This window comes from Saccopteryx leptura, chromosome 2 (genome assembly GCF_036850995.1).
Source record: "Saccopteryx leptura isolate mSacLep1 chromosome 2, mSacLep1_pri_phased_curated, whole genome shotgun sequence".
NCBI classification, from domain to species: Eukaryota; Metazoa; Chordata; class Mammalia; order Chiroptera; family Emballonuridae; genus Saccopteryx; species Saccopteryx leptura.
The window spans coordinates 192,495,670-192,502,436 of NC_089504.1; positions in this window are offsets into that span (position 1 = coordinate 192,495,670).

Sequence of the window (6,767 nt, forward strand, 5' to 3'; positions counted from 1 at the left end):
TTTGCAGTTGGTGATAGCTTTTTATAGACTTTTTATTGGTTTTAATGTGTTGTGTTTACAGTTACAAGTGTACCCCTAAATATATCTCCTTCCCTTGCCCCTCTTGTTCTCCTTGATATCCCTTTGCCCCCTCGCCCCACTGCCTTTCCCCCTTTCCTCCATAATTTACTATCCTGCCCTCTATCTCTCTGTGTTATGTGTATATATAATACTTTCACTAATGTCTTTCCTTTCTTTGATCCCCTCATCTATTTCCCTTTCCCTCTGGACTCTTTGACCCCTTCTCTGTCCCTGTTCTGTTCCTCAGTTCTCATTGTTCATTGGATTCCTCATATGAGTAAAGTCATATGATATTTTTCTTTCTCTGCCTGATTTATTTTGCTTAGCATAATAGACTTCAGGTCCATCTATGTTGCCACAAAGGTAAGATTTCCTTCTTTTTCACAGCCATGTAGTATTCCATTGTGTATATGTACCACAGCTTTTTAATCCACTCATCCACTGAGGGACACCTGGGCTGTTTTTAAATCGTGGCTATTGTAAACAATGCTACCATAAACATAGGGGTGCATTACTTCTTTAGAATCAGTGATTCGTTATTCTTAGGATATATTCTGAAAACTGGGATAGCTGGGTCAAAAGGCAGTTCTATTTTTAATTTTTGAGGAATCTCCATACTGTTTTCCACAGTGGCTGCACCAGTCTGCATTCCCACCAGCAGTGCAGGAGGGTTCCATTTCTCCACATCCTCGCCAGCACTTATTATGTGTTGTTTTGTTGATGAGCGCCATTCTGACTGGTGTGAGGTGGTATCTCATTGTAGTTTTAATTTGCATTTCTCTAATGATTAGTGATGTTGAACATTTTTTCAACTGTCCATTGGCCATCTATATGTCTTCTTTAGAGAAATGTCCATTCAGTACTTTTGCCCAATTTTTTATTGGATTGTTTACTTTCCTGGTGTTGAGTTTTACAAGTTCTTTGTAGATTTTGGTTATTAACCCATTATAGGATGTTTGATGAATATGTTCTCTCATTGTGTGGGTTGTCTTTTTATTTTGTTCATGTTGTCTTTTGCTGAGAAAAAAAATTTTAGTTTGATATAGTCCCTTTTGTTCATCCTATTCTTTTTTTTTTTTTTAAATTTAATGCAGTGACATTGATAAATCAGGGTACATATGTTGAGAGAAAATATCTCTAGATTATTTTGACATTTGATTGTGCTGTATACCCCTCCCGCAAAGTTAAATTGTCTTCTGTCAGCTTCTGTCTGGTTTTCTTTGTGTCTCTCCCCTCCTCCAACCCCTCTCTCCTTTTCACCCCATCCCCCCTCCCCCAACCCCCGCCCCTGTTGCCATCACATTCTTGCTCATGTCTCTGAGTCTCATTTTTATGTCCCTTCTATGTATGGATTCATCTTAGCTTTTTTTCTGATTTACATATTTCACTCTGTATAATGTTGTCAAGGTCCATCCATGTTATTATAAATGATCCGATGTCATCATTTCTTATGGCTGAGTAGTATTCCATAGTATATATGTACCAAAGCTTTTTAATCCACTCGTCTCTGACGGACACTTGGGCTGTTTCCAGATCTTCGCTATTGTGAACAATGCTGCCACAAACATGCGGGTGCATTTCTCCTTTTCGAGCCGTTCTATGGTGTCCTTGGGGTATATTCCTAAAAGTGGGATAGCTGGGTCAAAAGGCATTTCGATTTTCAGTTTTTTGAGGAATCTCCATACTGTTTTCCACAGTGGCTGCACCAGTCTGCATTCCCACCAGCAGTGCAGGAGGGTTCCCTTTTCTCCACATCCTCGCCAGCACTTATTCTGTGTTGTTTTGTTGATAAGCGCCATTCTGACTGGTGTGAGGTGATATCTCATTGTGGTTTTAATTCGCATTTCTCTAATGATTAGTGATGTTGAGCATTTTTTCATATGCCTATTGGCCATCTGTATGTCCTCTTTGGAGAAGTGTCTATTCATCTCTTTTGCCCATTTTGGATTGGGTTGTTTGTCTTCCTGGTGTTGAGTTTTACAAGTTCTTTATAAATTTTGGTTACTAACCCCTTATCAGACGTATTGTCAAATATGTTCTCCCATTGTGTAGTTTGTCTTTTTCTTCTGTTCTTGTTGTCTTTAGCTGTGCAAAAGCTTTTTAGTTTGATATAGTCCCATTTGTTTATCCTGTTTTTTATTTCTCTTGCCCATGGAGATAAATCAGCAAAGATATCGCTGCAAGAAATGTCAGAAAGCTTACTGCCTATGTTTTCTTCTAAGAAGCTTATGGTTTCACGCCTTACATTTGAGTCTTTTATCCATTTTCAGTTTATTTTTGTGAATGGTGTAAGTTGGTGGTCTTGTTTCATTTTTATGCAGGTAGCTGTCCAATTTTCCCAACACCATTTGTTAAAGAGGCTGTCTTTACTCCATTGTATTTCCTTACCTCCTTTGTCAAATATCAGTTGTCCATAGAACTGTGGGTTTATTTCTGGGTTCTCTGTTCTGTTCCATTGATCTATATGCCTGTTCTTATGCCAGTACCAGGCTCTTTTGAGTACAATGGCCTTGTAATATAACTTGATATCAGGAAGTGTGATACCTCCCACTTTATTCTTCTTTTTTAAGATTGCTGAGGCCATTCATGTTCTCTTTTGGTTCCATATAAATTTTTGGAATATATGTTCTATATCTTTGAAGTATGTCATTGGTATTTTAATTGGTATTGCATTGAATTTATGAATTGCTTTGGGTAATATAGACATTTTAATGATGTTTATTCTTCCTAACCATGAGCACGGTATATGCTTCCACTTGTTTGTATCTTCCTTGATTTCTTTTATCAATGTTTTGTAATTTTCTGAGTACAAGTCTTTAGTCTCCTTGGTTAAGTTTACTCCTAGGTACTTTATTTTTTTGGTTGTAATTGTGAAGGGGATTGTTTCTTTAATTTCTCTTTCTGACTGTTCCTTGTTGGTGTATAAAAATGCTTCTTATTTCTGAGAATTGATTTTATAGCCTGACACTTTGCTGAATTTATTTATCAGGTCCAGTAGTTTTTTGACTGAGGCTTTAGGGTTTTCTATATACAATATCATATCATCTGCAAATAATGATAGTTTTACTTCTTCTTTTCCAACTTGAATGCCTTTTATTTCTTCTTCTTGTCTGATTGCTGTGGCTAGGACTTCCAGGACTATGTTAAATAAGAGTGGTGAAAGGGGCACCCCTGCCTTGTTCCTGATCTTAAGGGGATTGCTTTTAATTTTTTCCCATTGAGTATGATGTTGGCTGTGGGTTTCTCATAGATGGCTTTTATCATGTTGAGGTATGTTCCCTGTATTCCCACTTTGCTGAGAGTTTTGATCATCAGTGGGTGCTGGATTTTATCAAATGCTTTTTCTGCATCTATTGAAATTATCATATGGTTTTTCTCCTTCTTTTTGTTTATGTGATGAATCACATTGATTGATTTACGAATATTGTACCAGCCTTGCCTCCCCAGAATAAACCCCACTTGATCATGGTGTATGATTTTTTCCATATATTGTTGGATCCAGTTTGCTAACATTTTGTTGAGGATTTTAGCATCTATATTCATCAGAGATATTGGCCTATAATTTTCGTTCTTTGTGTTGTCTTTGCCTGGTTTTGGAATCAGAATTATGCTCGCCTCATAAAAGGAGCTTGGAAGTCTTCCTTCCTCTTGAATTTTTTGAAATAGTTTGAGAAGGATAGGAGTTAGTTCTTCTTTGAATATTTGGTAGAATTCAGTTGTGAAGCCATCGGGCCCCGACTTTTCTTTGTTGGGAGTTTTTTGATAACTGTTTCGATCTCGTTTGTTGTAATCGGTCTGTTTAGGTTTTCTGATTCTTCCAGATTGATTTTTGGAAGATTGTATGTTTCAAGGAATTTGTCCATTTCATCTAGGTTGTCTAGGTTTTTGGCATACAGTTCTTCATAGTATTTTCTTACAATATTTTGTATTTCTGTTGTGTCAGTTGTTATTTCTCCTCTCTCATTTCTAATTTTATTTATTTGAGTCCTCTCTCTTTCTTGGTGAGTCTACTTAAAGGTTCATCAATCTTGTTTACCTTTTCAAAGAACCAGCTCCTAGTTTCATTGATCCTCTGTATTGTTTCTTTAGCCTCTATGTCATTTATTTCTGCTCTGATCTTTATTATTTCCTTCCTTCTACTAAATTTGGGCTTTACTTGCTGTTCTTTTTCTAATTCTCTTAGATGCAGGGTTAAGTTGTTTATTTGAGCTTTTTCTAGCTTCTGAAAGTGTACCTGTAGTGCTATGAACTTCCCTCTCAGCACTGCTTTCGCTGTGTCCCATAAATTTTGAGTTGTTGTATGCTCATTGTCATTCGTTTCTAGGAATTTTTTTATTTCTTCTTTGATCTCATTCTTAATCCATTCATTATTTAACACCCTGCTATTTAGTTTCCATGTGTTTGAGAATTTTTGAGCTTTTCTGCTGTGATTCATTTCTCGTTTCATGCCGTTGTGATCGGAGAAAGTGCGTGATATGATTTCAGTCTTCTTAAATTTGTTGATAGCTCTTTTGTGCCCTAACATGTGGTCTATCCTAGAGAATGTACCATGAACACTTGAAAAGAATGTATATTCTGTTGCTTTAGGGTTAAAGGTTCTGAAGATATCTATTAAATCGAGTTGATCTAGTGTTTCCAATAAGTCTGCTGTTTCTTTGTTAATTTTCTTTCTTGAGGACCTATCTAGTGATGTTAGTGGGGTATTGAAATCCCCTACTATTATAGTATTGCTGTTGATCTCGCCCTTTAAATCCATCAAAGTCTGTTTTATATATTTGGGTGCTCCTATATTAGGTGCATAGATATTTATAATAGTTATATCTTCCTGTTGGATTACTCCCTTTATCATTATGTAGTGGCCTTCTTTATCTCTTACTATATCCTTTGTTTTAAAGTCCAATTTGTCTGATAGAAGTATTGCTACCCCAGCTTTTTTTTCATTTCCGTTTGCATGAAACGTTTTTTTCCATCCTTTTACCTTCAATCTATGTGTGTCTTTTGTTCTAAGGTGTGTCTCTTGTAGAGAACATATGTATGGGTCCTGTTTTCTTATCCACGCAGCTACCCTATATCTTTTGATTGGATCATTTAATCCATTTACATTTAAGGTTATTATTGATATGTAGTTGTTTATTGCCATTTTCTTCTTTAAAGGTGTATTCCTTTTTTTTGCTATATACTTTTCCCACTTTGATCTGTTTACAACAGGCCCCTTAACATTTCCTGCAGCATTGGTTTCGTTGTAATGAATTCCTTGAGTTGTTTTTTGTCTGAGAAGCTTTTTATTTCTCCTTCGATTTTAAACGATAGCCTTGCTGGATAAAGTAGTCTTGGTTGTAGGTTCTTGTTCTGCATTACTTTGAATATTTCTTGCCATTCCCTTCTGGCCTCAAGTGTTTCTGTTGAGAAGTCAGATGTCATCCTTATGGGGGCTCCTTTGTAGGTGATAACTTTTTTTTCTCTTGCAGCTTTTAATATTTTCTCTTTATCGCTTAGCTTTGGTATTTTAATTATGATGTGTCTTGGTGTAGGTTTCTTTGGGTTTCTCTTTAATGGAGTCCTCTGTGCTTCTTGGACTTGTGAGAGTTTCTCTTGCATTAATTTAGGGAAAGTTTTCAGCTATGATATGATTGAACAACAGTCTCTATCCTTGTTCCTTTTCTTCTTCTTCAGGAACCCCTAGGATGCGGATGTTATTTCTCTTCATGTTGTCACAGAGCTCTCTAAGAGTTTCCTCTGACTTTTTGAGTCTTCTTTCTCTTTTCTTCTCTGCTTTCATGCCTTCATTCAAGTTGTACTCTAACTCGCTGATTCGATCCTCTGCTCTATCTATCCTGTTTTTAATTCCTTCCATTGTGGTCTTTATTTCTGATCTTGTATTTGTCATCTTCGACTGGTTCTTTTTTATACTTGCTATTTCTTTATTTAGGTTTTCAAACTGCCCCTCCATTGTTGTTCTAAGATCCCTAAGCATCCTTACAATCATTATTTTGAACTCCGCATCTGGAAGTTTGATTATTTCCATATCACTCAGCTCATCTCTCAAAGGTGTCTCTTGTGGTTTCATTTGGGTTGCACTCCTTTGTCTTCTCATAATGGTGTTTTATTTGTAGAGTTGGTTGAGCCTAGGCTTGGTGTTGTCTGCCTCCAGTTTTCAGTTGTGTTATTTCTAGGTCTTTTTGGGTTGGTATCAGCTATTATTTGTAATCCACTTTCGGATTTGGGCAGCTTTGAAGTCTTGATTTGTTTGTTTTCTTAACAGGTGATAGTCTTGTTAACTGATCTCAGCAGGGGGCTTCCTTGAAACTGTAAGCAGGAATGCTGTGGGTGTAACTGGAGATGGTGAAGGTCTCTTCCACCAACTAATCTCACTGGGGGCAGGGTTTTTTCTCAGCTTCAGTAGGGGGAGGTGTATCTCAGATCTCCATGGAGACCTGAGTTACTGCCCTTCCTCCCCACTTCTTGTTTTCAGCTGTGTCTTGTTGCGCTGATTGGAGCTGGATAGATGTCCGGAGATCTCTGATTCGGAAGCACTTCAGCTCTGTTTTGTGAAAGGTTCAGTCCCTCCCCCAGCTATGGCCACCTCCAGCACGAATGAGTCAGCTTTTCTATTTCATTTCTTGCATACCTTAGCCCCTCACAGACTGTCCCTCTCCCTGTCCTTTCCACTTGGGAGATAAGCTGGTCTTTTCAACCCACCTTGCTCC